Here is a 17,126-nt window from a genome sequence, read left to right on the forward strand (position 1 = left end):
ATAAATAATGATCAATTAAAACAAAGTAAAAGAAAAGAGTGCAGATAGAACCCTCCATCCATCCATCCATTATCTGCCGCTTATCCGGGGCCGGGTCGCGGAGGCAACAGTCTAAGCAGGGATGCCCAGACTTCCCTCTCCCCAGACTCCTCCTCCAGCTCTTCCAGGGGGACCCCGAGGTGTTCCCAGGCCAGCCGAGAGACATAGTCTCTCCAACATGACCTAGGTCTTCCCTGAGGTCTCCTTCCAGTGGGACATGCCTGGAACACCTCCCCAGGGAGGCGTCCAGGAGGAATCCGAAACAGATGCCCGAGCCACCTCAGCTGGCCCCTCTCGATGTGGAGGAGCAGCGGCTCTGTTCCAAGCTCCTCCCTGGTGACTGAGCTCCTCACCCTATCCCTAAGGGTGTGCCCAGCCACCCGACGGAGGAAACTCATTTCGACCGCTTGTATCCGGGATCTTGTCCTTTCGGTCATGACCCAAAGCTCATGACCATAGGTGAGGGTAGGAATGTAGACTGACCAGTAAATCGAGAGCTTCGCGTCTCGGCTCAGCTCCTTCTTCACCACAACCGACCAATACAGTGACTGCATCACTGCAGACGCTGCACCGATCTGTCTGTCAATCTCACGCTCCATCCTTCCCTCACTTGCGAACAAGACCCCAAGATACTTGAACTCCTCCACTTGGGGCAAAGACTCTCCGCCAACCCAGAGAGAGCAAATCACCTTTTTCCGGTAAAGAACCAAGGCCTCAGATTTGGAGGTACTGATCCTCATCCCACTCACTTCACACTCAGCTGCAAACCACCCCAGGGCACGCTGAAGGTCCAGGTTCGATGAGACCAACAGGACAACATCATCTGCAAAAAGCAGAGATGAAATCCTGTGGTCCCCTCCAGCCCCTGGCTGCGCCTAGAAATTCTGTCCATAAAAATTATAAACAGAACCAGTGACAAAGGGCAGCCCTGCTGGAGTCCCACATGCACCTGTAACAGGTCTGACTTACTGCCAGCAATACAAACCAGGCTCCTGCTTCCGTCATACAAGGACCGGACTGCCCTTAACAGAGGGCCCTGGACCCCATACTCCCAAAGCACCCCCCACAGGATACCACAAGGGACACGGTCGAACGCCTTCTCCAAATCCAGGGGACGAAAATCGCATTGTTCCTCCTGGATCTGAGGTTCGACTATCGGTCTGATCCTCCTCTCCAGTACCCTGGAATAGACTTTCCTCGGGAGACTGAGGAGTGTGATCCCCCTATGGTTGGAGCACATCCTCCGGTCCCCCTTTTTTAAAAAGGGGGCCCACCACCCCGGTCTGCCAATCCAGAGGTACTGTTCCCGACTGCCACACGATGTTACAGAGACGTGTCAGCCAAGACAGTCCCTGCACATCCAGAGACTTAAGGCACTCAAGGCAAATGTCATCCACCCGCAGTGCTCTACCACCGAGGAGCTTGCCAACCACCTCGGTGACTTCAGCTTGGGTGATGGACGAGTCCACCTCTGAGACCTCAGCCTTGGCTTCTTCCATGGAAGACATGACAGTGGGATTGAGGAGACCCTTGATGTATTCCTTCCACCGTCCAGCTACATTCCCTGTCGAGGTCAGCAGCTCCCCACTTCTACTGTAAACAGTGTTGGTGGTGCACTGCTTTCCCCTCCTGAGGCGCCGGACGGTTTGCCAGAATTTCCTCGAGGCTTACCAATAGTCCTCCTCCATGGCCTCCCCAAACTCCACCCAGACCTGAGTTTTTGCCTCCACAACCGCTTGGACTGCGGCACGCTTGGCCTGCTGGTACCCATCAGCTGCCTCAGGAATCCCACGAGCCAAGAAGGCTCGATAAGACTCCTTCTTCAGCTTGACGGCATCCCTTACTTTCAGGGTCCACCACCGGGTTCAGGGATTGCCACCACGACAGGCACTGGAGACCTTGCGACCACAGCTCTGAGCAGCTGCTTCGACAATGGAGGTGGAAAACATGGTCCACTCGGACTCAATGTCCCCAGCCTCCCCTGGGATCTGGGAGAAGCTCTTCCGGAGGTGGGAGTTGAAGACCGTGCTGACATTGGGCTCTGCCAGACGTTTCCAACAGACCCTCACAACACGTTTGGGCCTGCCGAGTCTGTCCGTTTTCCTCCTTCGCCAGCGGATCCAACTCACCACCAGGTGGTGATCAGTTGACAGCTCTGCCCCTCTCTTCACCCGAGTGTCCAAAACGCACGGCCGGAGGTCTGATGACACGACAACAAAGTCGATCATCAACCTCTGGCCTCGAGTGTCCTGGTGCCAAGTGCACTTGTGGACATTCCTGTGTTCGAACATGGTGTTTGTTATGGACAAACTGTGACTAGCACAGAAGTCCAATAACAAAACACCACTCGGGTTCAGATCGGGGAGACCGTTCCTCCCCATCACCCCCCTCCAGGTCTCACTGTCGTTGCCCTCGTGGGCATTGAAGTCACCCAGGAAAACAATGGAGTCCCCAGTCGGAGCACCATCCAGCACCCCTCCCAAGGACTCCAAGAAGGCCGGGTACTCTACATTGCTGTTCGGCCCGTAGGCTAAGACAACAGTGAGGCACCTGTCCCCGACCCGAAGGCGCAGGGACGCGACCCTCTCGTTCACCGGGGAAAACTCCAACACATGGTGGCTGAGCTGAGGGGCTATGAGCAAGCCCACACCAGCCCGCTGCCTCTCACCGCGAGCAACGCCAGAGAAGTGGAGAGTCCAGCCCCTCTTGAGGGGTTGGGTTCCAGAGCCCAAGCTGTGTGTGGAGGTGAGCCCAATTATATCTAGACCGTATCTCTCAACTCTCAGCTCCTTCCCCCCCAGTGAAGTGACATTCCATGTCCCACAGAGCTAGACTCTGTGTCCGGGCCGAGTCTGTGTCAGATAGAACCCTTTCAGTTGTTATATGCACAGTTGAACAGAGCTGTTTTCAGCTTGGACTTAAACATTGTCACAGTAGAGGCCTGTCTCACGTCATCAGGAAGACTGTTTCAGAGTTTAGCTGCATGGAACTGAAACACAGTTTCACCGTGTTTAGTCCTGACACTGGGCACCTGCAAAAGACCAGTCCCTGAGGTTCTCAGAGTCCGAGATGGTTCATATGGGACCAACACGTCACAGATGTACTTTGGTGCTAGACCATGGAGAGACTTACAAACGAGCAGAGCTGTTTTAAAGTCTACTCTCTGAGCCACAGGAAGCCAGTGCAGAGACCTGAGCACAGAACTAATATGGTCGTACTTCCTGGTTCTAGTCAGGACCTGAGCAGCAGCGTTCTGGATGTACTACAACTGTCTTACAGCTCATTTAGAGAGTCCAGTGAGAAGGTTGTTACAGTAGTTTAACCTGCTAGAGATGCATGCATGGATAAGTCTCTCTAAGTCTGGTTTAGACAGTAAACCTCAGTGCTGTGATGGGGCCTGAAACCTGACTGGAAATCATCAAAGCAGTTGTTCAATAGAAGAAAGTCAGAGAGCTGTTGGTAAACAACTCTCTCAAGGACTTTACCTAAAAATGGCAGATTTGATATGGGCCGATAGTTGTTCAGTACTGTTGCATCAAGACTACTCTTCTTTAGGAGAGGCCTAATGACAGCAGTTTTCAAGGCCCTGGGAAATGTTCCAGATTGTAATGAAATATTAACTAAGTGAGTGAGCTGGGGTAACAAACTGTTCAGCACAGATTTTAGAAATCTAGCGGGCAACTCATCGAGGCAACGTGGCTGAACTCAGACAGGAGATGGTCTCTTGGACTGTTTTGTCAGTGACAGGTGTAAAATGTGTCAGCTCTAGGTGTGTGGAAGGCTGCAGTGGTAACTGTGTTGTGGGATTAATTGACTGTTTAATGCCCTGAACCTTGTCATTAAAGAATGTTGCAAACTCATTGCACTTCGATGTGGAAACTAGTTCGAAGGCAATGGAGCAGGAGGGTTTGTTAACCTATTTACTGTAGCAAACAGGACACGGAAGTTGTTACTGCCCTTTGCATTAATTTCTGAAAAATACCTCTCCCTTGTTCTATGCAAAATCTGGTTGAACACACACAACTGTTCTTTGTAAATCTCATAATGAACGTGAAGCTTAGACTTCCACCCTCCGGCACTCCTTCTTCTGTGCCCTGACCAAGTCATCATTTCTCCATGGCACCTTCTGTCTATTTCTAACCATTTTAACCTTAACAGGAGCAATGGTCCGGGAGCAACAAGTCACTAACACCAAAATCTAATCAGTTCATCCTTGTCTCAAAGTCAAAGTTTTTACCAAAAATTCTTCCAGAGATATCACCCTAAAAACAGTGAAGCTGACCTTTGGGTTAGTGGATGTTGTCACATCATCATACAACCCTATTGCACATAAATGCCTTCATAAAGTATATATTTATGGCAAAGATATGTTTTGTCACAATGTTCTTTGAATCAACAACAAACGTTTATGTAAAATTTGCTCAAAGTTCTGCTTTACTTTTGACCGTTGGCCATCAAAATCTTTCCATGTAATCTTTGAGTGAGATGTAAGTGAAGTTGTTATATAAAAATTAAATTATTATATTATTATAAAAGAAAATTAGGACTGATGGACCGACGGTGAAGAATGGAGGTGAGCTGGAAACATCCATATACACTGCCTGGCCGAAAAAAAGTCACACATGTAATATTTCCAATATTCCAGATAATATTTATGAAATGAGAGGCTACTTCTTGCAGTTAGAGTTAAATCAACAGCCTGGTCAAAAATAACTGCTGGGATTTAACTAAGCAAATACTTCAGGTCCTTCCATCAGTAAGTAATGTAGTGGTTAATAATGTTTCAGCTGTAACAAGTTATTTAACTCTAAATGATGTAGTAAGTAGTCTCTCATGTCTTAGATATCAAAAAGATTCAACAATGCCAGGATTCATCAGGATCATCAGGCTTTTGACCAGTGGCAATTTCTCATAGACTGCAAGGGAAGCCAGGCTTCCCCTAAAATTACGAAAATTAAACGGTTAAATATGTACGGTTGTGTTGACATTTTATTGACTACAAATGTGTTAGAACATGTTCATCTCAAAGATGAGTTCGTTCAGAATCAGCTTTATCACAAATCAATGGACGCGACGTTGTTCACTTCTCCTCCATTCCCGTTGCGCTGTTTTCTCATTCGATCTCTGCTCAGTGCATTTGTCCGTAGACTGCGGGCGTCTCTGGGCTTCAATGGGACTGAGTGGAACAGTTTTTTTCATTGCCTCAAAACTGGACGGTAATTGGATAAATGCCACGATGTTGTCCCGCCCCCAGACGCCGGGCATCTCTGGGGGTGAATGGAGCTGTGGGCGGAGCTCGGCCGGGCTGGACGCCAGAATCCCACGTGCTGATTGGAGGATCAGTCGAAAGGCTGAATCCCGTTTGATTGACAGCTGTTTTCAGATCTGCTCCTTCACTGACACAGTTCAGTTTAATACCATCGCACATTCTGCTGTGAAATCAAGCGAGAAACCACTACGAAATGACTCGTTCATTTCTTGCACTGTAAATAAAACACACTCATTGTACTTCCTTGTTTCAATTTAACATAATTTCAGCGTTTTCTTGTTTCAGTTACATAATCATTTCTTGTTTGAGTTTAATATTGTTTTGTAGATAGTTAAATCAATCAAACTGTCGGCTAGGTCAGAGTGAAAGGAGCATCTCTTGTTTAAAAAGGCAGAAGTCTTACACCCACAACACAATGGGCCAAGGCAATCTAAGCAGCCCAGCTCTGCTGGACATTGAGAGGACACTGGTCCAGTCCCTGGAAAAGACGCCTACTTGGTACGTTAAGGTCACTGAGCATTTTCTTAAAAAGGAACGGAGGGCCAAATGTATGTTTAAATAACTTGACAATTTTTTTTTTTTTTTAATGTAAGCCTACAATGAGCTTCCCCTGTCTGAAAGACGAGCAGCCGCCACTGCTTTTGACAGAGTGGTTCAGGGAGAATGAGACATCATTTTCACACATGGATTAGCCGCCATAATATCCAAACTCTATTTTGGGATGTGATGACTTGATGCAGTGGTCTGATTTTCCACCATCAGTAATCAAAAATGAATGCAACTATTGATGGAAAAACTATTATGATCCTTATCATGACACTATATAAGCATTGTGTGGGAAAGGGATGTCACAGTGAATGTCTCCTGTAGTCAAAACCAAAGGTAGTGCTTCAAATATTGCATGTGCAACTTTTTTTTGGTCAGTCAGTGTATGCTGTGTTTTCAATATTAAAACATGCCCCTCCTTTAATTTAGGGGCTTGAGTGCCTGAATGATCCTAGGAGCTATGTTGTCGGGTGTGTTAGCCCCTGGTAGGGTCTCCCAAGGCAAATTGGTCAGACAAAGACAAAGTCAGACAATGAGCAATTTCAAAACTCATATGAATGTCACACCTAAGAACGATGCTTCCCTTACCTGGATCAGGGTCAACAGGGCCCCATCCTGGGACCAGGCCTGGGGCAGGGGCTTTTTGCTCAGTGTCTGGTGGCCAGGTCTTACCCCATGAGGCCTGGCTGGGCTCAGCCTGAATGAGCTGCATGGACTTATCCTCCTGCAGGCCCACCACCAGTAGGAGGAGCCTTACAGGTTCAGTGTAATGTGGATTGGGTGTTGGCCAGGTACGGAGGCCCTGGTGATCTGATCCTCATCTACCAAAACTGGTTACTGGGACATAGAATGTTACCTCCCTGGTGAGGAAGGAGCCTGAGTTGGTGCAAGAGGTTGAGAGATACTGGCTAGATATATTTGGGATCACCTCTATGCACAGCCTGGGATCTGGAATTAATCCCCTCGAAGGGTGTTGGACTCTTCTATTCTGGAGTTGCCCAGGGTGAGATGAGCAAGTCTTGAGTTACTTGTAGCCCCCCGACTCAGTGCCTGCACAGTGGAGTCTACCCCAGTGAACAAGAAGGTTGCTTCCCTCCACCTTCAGGCTGGGGAATGGACTCTGTGCTTATGTCTGTGCTTATGCATCAAACAGCAGTTGAGAGTACCTGGTCTTCTTGGAGTCTCTTGATGGTGCGCTGGAATGTGCTCTACACAAGAACTCGATTGTTCTGCTGGGAGTCCATTGCTCATGTGGGCAATGACAGTGGGACTTGGAGGGGTATGATCAGGAAAAATGGCCTGCCCTGCCTGAACCTGAGTGGTAGTCTGTTATTGGACTTCTGTACAAGTTTGTCCGTAACGATCACTTTGTTTGAATATAAGGGTGTCCATAAGTGCACATGGCACTAGAACACCCTTGTAGTTGTTTCTTCAGACCTGCAGCCATATGTCTTGGACACTCAGGTGAAGAGAGGTGCAGAGCTGTCAACTGATCACCATCTGGTGGTGAGTTACATCTGATGGCAGGAAAGAATGCCGGTCAAACTTGGCAGACCCAAACATACAGTGAAGGTGTGCTGGGAACACCTGGCAGAACCCTCTGTCTGGGAAATCTTCAAATCTCACCTTTGATAGAAATTTGACCTGAAGGAGGCTGGGGATATAGAGTCTAAATGAACCATGTTTAGCACCTCAATTGCCAATGTGGCTGTGCGGAGTTGTGGCCTCAAGGCCACTGGTGCTTGTTGTGGCGGCAATCCCCGATCCCGTTGGTGGACACCAGTGGTAAGGGGTGCTGTCAAGCTAAAGAAGGAGTCTTATAGAGCCTGGCTGGCACTTGGGACTCCTGAGGCAGCAGACATGTACCGGCAGGCTAAGCAGACTACGGCTTTGGCAGCTGCTGAGGCAAAAAACTCAAAAAGTTTGGTGAAGCCATGGAGTCATGACTCTTGGCTGGCATCAAAGAGGTTCTGCCAAACTGTCAGGTGACTCAGACTGGGGAAGCAAAGCTCCACGAACACTGATTACAGTGGCAGTGGAGTTCTGCTGACCTCAACTGGGGACTTCATTGGACAATGGAAGGAATGCCTCGAGGATCTCCTAAACCCTGCTTTCACACCTTTTGTGGTGGAAGCAGAGCCCCGGGACTCAGGGGCAGCCTTGGCCATCACCTGGGCTGAGATCTCTGAGATAGTTGAGCAACTCCTTGGTGGCCAAGCTCCGGGGGTGGATGAAATCCACCTCAAGTTCCTTTACAGCTCGGGATGTTGTGGGGCTGTCTTGGCTGACACACCTCTTCAACATCCCCTCTGTAGTTGAGGGACAGTACCTCTAAATTGGCAGACTGGGGTGGTGGTTCCCCTTTTCAAGAAGGGGGACCGGAGGGTATGTTCTAACTATATGGGGATCACACTTCTCAACCTCCCTGGGAAGGCCTATGCCAGGGTACTGGAAAGAAGAGTCCAACTGATAGTCAAACCCTAGATTCAGGAGGAACAATGCGGTTTTTGACCTGGTTGTGGAACACTGGACCAGGTCTTTGCCCTCCGCAGGCTCTTAGATGGTTCATGTGAGTTTGCTCATCCAATCCAACTTGTGGACCTGGAGAAGAAATTCAACCGTGTCTCTTGGGATATCTTGTGGGCAGCAGTATGGGGCCCATGGCCCACTGCTATGGGCCTTTAGGTCCTTGTATGACCGGAGCCAGAGCTTTGTCTGCATTGTATTAAGTCGGAATTGTTCCTGGTGCAGGGTGGACACTGCCAGGGCTGCTCTTTGTCACTGATTCTATTCATAATTTTTATGGATGGAATTTCTAGGCACACCCAGGGGTAGGAAGGGGTCCAGTTTGGGGGCCTCAGGGTTGCAGCTCTGCTTTCTGCAGATGGTATGGTCTTGTTGGCTTCATCATCCTGTGACCTCCAGCCTGCACTGGGACAGTTTGCAGCCGAGTGTGAAGCAGCTGGGATAAACCTCCACGTCCGAAGCTATGGTCCTCAGTCGGAAAAGGGTGGAGTGTCCTCTCTGTGTTGGAGAAGAGTCGGTACCCCAAGTGGAGGAGTTTAAGTATCTCTGGGTTTTTTTCATGAGTGACGGAAGGATGGAACGAGACAATCGACAATTGGATCAGTACAGCATCAGCAGTATTGCGAAGCTGTACCAGTCTGTTGTGGTGAAGTAGGAGCTGAGCAAAGGCCTCTCAATGTACCAGTTGATATATGTTCCTACCCTCACCTATGGTCACGAGCTGTGGGTAATGACCAAAAGGACAAGATCGCGGATCCAAGCAGTCGAAATGAGTTTCCTTCACAGGGTGGCTGGCTTCTTCTTCAGAGTTGATGGAGTATGGCCATCTGGGAGGGGCTCAGAGTAGAGCTGCTGCTCCTCCACGTTGAGAGAAGTCAGCTGAGGGGGTTCGGGCATCTGGTCAGGATGCTTCTGGGCATGTCCACATGGGAGGACATGCTGGAGGGATTACATCTCTCAGCTGGCCTGGGAACATCATGTGTAGAGATACAGTAGCTCAAACACTGAAATGAGATGCAGTAAGATAGAGCTGAAACGATTAATTGATTAATCGACTCAAACTGATTAAAAAATTATTTGATTATAATTTTTTTGAATCAGAGCTATTTGTTCCACTGTTGTGTTTCACACGGATGCTTATTGTGATGCAGTAGAGATAATACTATTATTATAGAGAAAAGAGAGAAACCTTTCAGGCACAAACTAATTAAAAACTGTAGATTTTAGCTTAAGAAAATATTCCTATTTTTCTATAAGTGGGGTTTGTATATGAAGCAGGTGTGATCCAACTACAGTGAGCTCTTCCTAACTGTGATGCATCTCTTTTTATTAGTTGCTGAAATCCTTAAATACAGTTTGTTCAGTGCTTAAAAGCTGTCAATAATTAAGCCTTCCATTGTTTCAGATGTAACCCTGTACTGGTGCACCCTGATGGACGCCATGATGCCTGTCCTACTTTGTAAACAACTTGGAAGGAACACAGAGCTGAATTTCAAAAAGTAGAATTGTTACACCTCCTGTGTGTTTTTGACTGCTTTCTCTTACTCAAGGCCACAAATCAAACTGACAGGGTTGAAACAGCTACTTTCATGAATGAAACACCAGCATTTTCTCAGGGCACCTGTTATTGATATTTTATTAATCCTGCTCTTTGTTCCTGTGCTCTTTGGTATACAGGCAGACACAAACCTCATAAGAAATGTGTGTGAATATCTGTGTTTTGGGGTTTCATTTGTCATATGCATATATGTATGTGTTGGTATCAGAGGAATATTGAACATTCTCATCTTTGTGTATATTCCATTGTTAACTGATCTGAGATGAAACAGATGGTGTGTCAGCCAAAACAGCCACTGTGCTGTGTCATATTCATAATTAAATACATTCCCCACCCTAAAAAGCATCAACCGCTACCTGATATAATAGAATACTCAAGCAGTGTTACTGTCACACAATTCAGCCAACCCCCACTGGAAAATCTTAAATTACAGACGCAACAAACACAGATTTAAACCCTGGGGGATTCCTCCACATTTTGACAAATGGCACAGAATTCTGTGCAGGTCCTAAGAATGGTCCTTATTGAAATGCTCAAGACAGATTAGATTGAATAAAGAATGATTGGCCTTTGAATGCTGATTAAAATGAATATAGAATTGTCTCCCCAAACGTTATGCACTCTGCAGCATACAGTGAAACTCCACAGACTGTAGTTTTTTAATATTTAAAGGAAACTGTGAGAAATCTGGAGGTGATGGTGGCTGAGGAAACCAGTAAAGTGATGCTTGATCAAAGCTGCAACAATGAAAGAGTTCTTACTCATTTTTTTGTTTGAACCCCTGAACCCCGTGTGACCTGCTGTGGAATGAAATGGCTGTGTGAAAGTAATGGATGTGGCCATAATGACACCCACTGGTCTGAAGCTTGGAGTTCAGCATTCAGACATTAGCATCTTTTTTTGACCGTATTTGATGATGGAATGAGAGGTGAAGTCATGGATGACTAAAGAGAAGTGGGATATGGGGCCAACACTCACAACTAGTGCCAAGTCTCCCAGTCGCCACCTTTAGTGAGACTATGGCAAAAAGGACTTTGATCCTGAATTGCTTTTTCTTCTTGAACATAACAAAAGAGACAAGATAACACTGACTCTCTCAGAAGGAATGTGAAGAAAATTTACCACAACTTGTGTGCCATTGGGCCAAAGATGGCATGTAAGGCGTGGCATGTAAGACTATATAAACTTCTGTATGGACGCTGCGGTTCTGGTAAGAACTGTATGCTGCTATGCTGACAGCAAGCCCTGGATCACAAGTGACATCAAGGGTCTTCTGAATAAGAAGAAGAGGGCCTTCAAAGACAGTGATCAGCAGGAGCTGAGGTGCGTGCACAGAGAACTCAGAGTCCAGCTCAGGGAGGCGAAGGAGCAGTACAGGAGGAAGCTGGAGCAGAAGTTGCAGAACAACAGTCCGAAGGAGGTGTGGGACGGGATGAAGACCATCACCGGCTGCAGCTCTAGGCAGCGCAACACCATTGAAGGAGATGTGGGGAGAGTGAACCAGCTGAATGACTTATTCAACAGGTTTGACCACCCCAACTCATTCACACCTCAGAGCACTGCACCCTCCCCCACCCCTTCTCTGCTCCCTCCCTCTCTCTCTCCCCCACCTGGAGCTAACATCAGCAAAGGAGAGAATGTCCCCCCACCCCCCATCACCGCAGCCCAGGTGAGTGGAGAGCTGCAGAGGCTTCATTCCAGGACAGCAGCAGGTCCAGATGTAGTTTCCCCATGACTGCTGAAGGCCTGCGCATTGGAGCTTGGAGACCCTCTACAGAGCCTCTTCAACCTGAGCTTGGAACAGGGGAGGGTCCCTTGGCAGTGGAAGACATCCTGTATCATCCCAGTCCCGAAGAGACCACGTCCTGGAGAGCTGAACGACTACAGGCCGGTCGCCCTGACATCACATGTGATTAACACCATGGAGCAGGTGCTGCTACACCACCTGAGGCCACAAATCCATCATGCCCTCAACCCTCTGCAGTTTGCATATCAGGAGAAGGTGGGAGTGGAGGACGCTTTAGTCTACATGCTACACCGATCCCTCTCTCAGCTGGATAGGAGCAGTGGGGCTGTGAGAATAACATTTTTGGACTTCTCCAGTGCCTTCCACACTATCCAGCCTCTGCTCCTCAGAGTCAAACTGACAGAGATGGGAGTGGACTCACACCTCACCAGGTGTGAGTACATTCCCTGGATCAAAGACTATCTGACAGGCAGGCCTCACTACATACGACTGGGGGACTGCAGGTCTAACACGGTGGTCAGCAGCATGGGAGCACTGCAGGGGACTGTGCTCTCTCCTGCCCTGTTCGCCCTATATATGTCGGACTTTAAATATAACCCAGAGTCCTGCCAGGTGCAAAAATTCACGGATGACACTGTGATTGTGGGCTGTATTTGGAAGGGACAGGAAGAGGAATACAGGAAACTTATCCTGGACCTCATCGCGTGGTGCGATTCCAACCACCTGCACCTCAATACCGCCAAGACCAAGGAGATGGTGGTGGACTTCAGGAGGCCAAGGCCTCAACCGGAGCCTGTGACATTCAAAGGTGTCTGTGTGGAGATGGTACAGTCCTACAGATACATTGGGGTGCTGTTGGATGACAGACTGGACTGGACTGCCAACACTGACACTCTGAGCAGGAAAGGATGGAGACATCTGTATTTTCTCAGGAGGCTGGCGTCCTTCAACGTCTGCAAAAAATTGATGCAGATGTTCAACCAGACTGTGGTGGCGAGTGCCCTCTTCTATGGGGTGGTGTGCTGGGGAAGCAGCATCAAGAAGAGGGATGCCTCATGTCTGGACAAAGTGGTGAGAACGGTGAGCTCGGTTGAGGGCACGGAGCTGGACAGCCTAACATCTGTGGCAGAGCGACCACCGCTGAGCAGGCTGCTGTCAATCATGAACAATCCACAACATCCACTACACAGTACCATCTTCCAGGCAGAGGAGTAGCTTCAGTGACCTGCTGCTGTCACTGTCCTGGTCCACTGACAGACTGAGGAGGTCTTTCCTCCCCCATGCTCTTTAAAGTCTACTCGGGGGTGGGGGGGTGGGGGGGGGTAGCAGTAGTAGTCCTCTAGTGTCTACTAGTAGTCCAGTAGTAGACACTCCTCATGCTCCTGGACTGTAGGATTCACACGCACACACTATTCCCATTGCACTTTATCCTTTGCACAGACTCATTCATTGCACTGACTCCTTGTGGAAAGTTAAGGTGTTTTTTTCAATTGTGTTTTTACTATTGTGATTTTACTACTGTTTGTTTTTTTAAGTTTGTGGATACTGCTGGAACCTGTAAATTTCCCTATGGGATGAATAAAGTATCTATCTATCTATCTATCTATCTATCTATCTATCTATCTATCTATCTATCTATCTATCTATCTATCTATCTATCTATCTATCTATCTATCTATCCTTTGTGTTAAAGCTGCAGGAGGCAATGGCGTAAATAATGTAAAAAAAAAAAAAAAAAAAAAAATGTAAATAAGGTAAAAACGTAAGCAAACAATGTAAATAAGGTTGAAAATACACCCCTTTCATCTGCAGCTCTCTCCTCTCAGTCCAAATCAAAAGACTAAAGCAGTTTTCTCTGGTCCCCTACCCAACCTGACCAGCGATGACATGCTTAACCACATGTCTTCACTTAATTGATGGCTGTCTAGGTGGTGTCCTGCCAATGACATAAAATTTGTGGACAATTGGTGGACATTTTGAGGAAAACCCGATCTCATTAGGAGAGATAGCATATATCTCACTTGGAATGGTGCTGCTCTCATATCAAAAAATCTGGCAAAGTTTATTACTGACCCAAAACCCTGATGCAGAGTTGAGACTGGGATGCAGAGTCACAGTCTTACACATTTCTCTGCCCTTCCAGAGCAGATACCCACTTTAAACCCTATAGAGACTGTGTCTGTCCCCTGAAAATGTAAAGTTAATATATTTGGAACTGTTGTATTGGTGTTGATTTTTAATAGGTATGTACAGCTGTTTTGTCTTTACTTCAAAGCACAAGAAGCTAAAATGTGGCCTCCTGAATATTAGATCTCTATCTTCCGAAGCTTTATTATACCAGATTATCATATAGATTTATTTTGTTTAACAGAAACCTAGCTTTGTGAGGAGGAACATGTGTCCTTAAATGAAGCTACTCCTCCTAGTCACTTAAATAATCCGATTCCTCCAAGGCTGAGGAGGAGGAGTTGCAGCTACTTTTAATTCATGTCTACAACTGAATCCTAAACCTAAGCCAAAATTTAATTTATTTAAATCTTAGTCTTAGTCTATCCAACCCAATCCATAAAACACTCCAGCTTATGCTATTTAGTATAGTGTATCGTCCTCCTGGTCCATACAGTGTATTTTTATCAGAGTTCCCTGAGTTCCTAGCCAGTCTAGTCCTTAAAACAGATAAAGTAATATTGTCGGAGACTTTAGTTTTCATGCATATGATGACAGTGATAGCCTCAGCAGTGCATTTATGTCATTACTAGACTCAATAGGCTTTAGTCAGCATGTTCACAAACCTACTCACTGTTTAAATCACATCTTTGACTTAGTCCTGACTGATGGTGTGGAACTTGAAGACGTAATAGTCTTTCCACAAATCCTCTCCACACTGACCACCGCCTAATAGCTTTTGAATTTTTGTTATTCAATGATTCCCTTCCTCCTTGAACCATCACCTTATCGTGGTGGAGGAGTTTGAGAGCCCTAATGACCCTTGGAGCTCTGTTGTCAGGGGCATTTTGCCCTTGGTAGGGTCTCCCATGGCAGATTGGTCCTAGGCCAGACAAAGATCTGTTCAGAAGACCCTGATGCTGAACAAAAATAAAAGTGCATGTACACAGCCTGGAGGGTTACCAGGGCTCCATCCTGGAGCCAGGCCTGGGGTTGGGGCCTGTGGGTGAGCACCTGGTGGCCAGCCTTTACCCATGAGGTCCAGCTGGGCCCAGCCTGAACTGTTGACATGCCAGGGGCCTTGGTGGTCCAGTCCTCAGTTACACAACCTATCTTTTGGAACATTGAACATCACCTCTCTGCAGGGAAGGAGGAGGAGCTTCTGGATGAGTTTGAGTGTTATCAATTAAATATAGTCGGCCTCACCTCAACACATAGCATCGCCTCTGGAACCCAAGTCCTTGAGAAGGGTTGGGCTCTCTCCTTCACTGTAGTTGCCCCGGGTGAGAGGCGGAGGGAAGGGGTGGGTTTTTTGATAGCCCTCAGGCTCTCTGCCTGCATATTTAAGTTTACCCCGGTGGATGAAAGGGTTGCTTCCCTGCACCTTTGGGTTGGCGAACAGGTTCTGACTGTTGTCAGTGTGTATACACTGAATAACAGCTCAGATTACCTGCCCTTTTTGGAGTCTTTTGGACAGGGTTTCAACACTTACATGGGCAATGACAACGTGACCTGGAGAGGGGAAGGTGAGGAAGAACGGCCTGCCACTTCTGAAACTGAGTGCTGTTCAGTTATTGAGCTTCTATGCGAGTCGCAGTTTGGCCATAACTAACACCATGCTCAAACATAAGGATGCCCACCAGTGCACTTAGCACCAGGACATCCTAGGTCGCCAGTCAATGATCGACTTTGTAGTCATATTGTCAGACCTGTGGCCGTATGTTCTGGACACTTGGGTGAAGAGAGGTGCAGAGGTGTCAACCGACCACTGCCTGGTTGTGAGTTGGATCAGGTGGCAGGGGAAGATGCCACGCAGACCCAATAGGCCCAAATGAGTTGTAAAGGTCTGCTGGGAACGCCTGGGGGAAGAACCTGTCAGGTTGATGTTCAATTCATGCCTCCAGCAGAGCTTCAACTGCATCCTGAGGGCAGGTGGGAACATTGAGTTCAAAAGGGCTCTCTTCTGCTCTGCCGTTGTTGAGGCAGCTGTGGCAAGCTGCGGCCATAAGGTAGCTGGGGCAAGTCACAGCGGTAGCCATCCGGCTGAAGAAGGAGGCCTGCAGGGCGTGGTTTGCTTGTGGGTCTCCAGAAGCAGTTGATTGGTACCGGCGGGCTAAGCGGTGCGTGGCTGTAGCAGTCACTGAGGCAAAAAAATCAGTCGTGGGATCAGCTCCAAAGAGGTTGTGGCAAAATGTCCGGCACCTCAGGGAGGGAAGACAGCAACTTGCCCACACTATGTACAGTGGGGACGTGGAGCTCCTCAATCCCACCAACATGCATTTCATGGAGGAAATGGTGATGAGATCCGTCCTGAGTGTCTCAAGGCTCTATATGTTGCAGGGCTGTTTTGGCTGACATGCCTCAGCAACATTGCATAGACACTGGGGGCGGTACCTTTGGAGTGGCAAACCAGGGTGGTGGTCCCCATCTTTAAGAAGGAGGACCAGAGGGTGTGTTCCAACTACAGGGGATCACACTCCTTAGCCTCCCTGACAAGGTCTATGCCAGGGTACTGGGGAAGAGGGTACAGTCAGTAGTTGAACCTCAAGTCAAGGAGGAGTAATGCAGTTTTCGTCACAGATGTGGAATGGTGGACCAGCTCTATACCCCTGCTAGGGTGCTGGAGGGGGCATGGGAGTTTGCCCATCCAGTCCACTTGTGTTTTGTGGATTTGGAGAAGGCTTGCAACCATGTCCGTCAGGAGAATTCTATGGGGGGTTGCTCCAGGAGTATGGGGTGTATAGCCCCTTGCTAGCAGTCATTCAGTTCCTGTACCAAAGGAGTGCGAGCTTGGTCCCTGTAGCTGGTAATAAGTCAGACTTGTTCCAGGTGAGGGATGGACTCTGCCATCGCTGCCCTTTGTCACTGGTTCTGTTCATAACTTTTATGGACAGAATTTCTAGGTGCACCCAGGTGGTGGAGGGGGGTTGAGTTCAGTGGTGGGAAGATCTTGTCTCTGCTTTTTGCAGAGGATGTGGTCCTCTTTGCTGCATCCAGCAGTGACCTCCAGCTCTCGCTGAGGCAGTTTGCAGCTGAGTGTGAAGTGGCTGGGATGAAAATCAGCACCTCCAAGTCTGAGGCCATGGTCCCCAGATGGAAAAAGGTTGAGTGCCCACTCTGGGTTGGGGGGGGGGGTCCTGCCTTGTCCTAGTAGAGGAGTTTAAGTATCTTGGGATCTTGTTCATGAGTGAGGGTAAGATGGAGCGGGAGATCAACAGGCAGATCAGGGCAGTGTCTGCAGTGATGCAGACACTAAACCAGTCTGATGTGGTGAA

General features: G+C 48.0%; 1 long non-coding RNA gene across 1 annotated transcript; it reads right to left on the reverse strand.

The window, feature by feature from the left end:
• Positions 1 to 8,253: 8,253 nt before the first annotated feature.
• Positions 8,254 to 16,541, reverse strand: LOC115413966 (uncharacterized). The gene is made up of 3 exons (XR_003934528.1): positions 16,346 to 16,541; positions 8,474 to 8,478; positions 8,254 to 8,279 (listed from the first exon to the last, which is right to left on the reverse strand). It is a non-coding gene; the product is annotated as an uncharacterized LOC115413966 (long non-coding RNA).
• Between the last annotated feature and the right edge of the window lie 585 nt (positions 16,542 to 17,126).

This window comes from Sphaeramia orbicularis, chromosome 22 (genome assembly GCF_902148855.1).
Source record: "Sphaeramia orbicularis chromosome 22, fSphaOr1.1, whole genome shotgun sequence".
Taxonomy (NCBI): Eukaryota; Metazoa; Chordata; class Actinopteri; order Kurtiformes; family Apogonidae; genus Sphaeramia; species Sphaeramia orbicularis.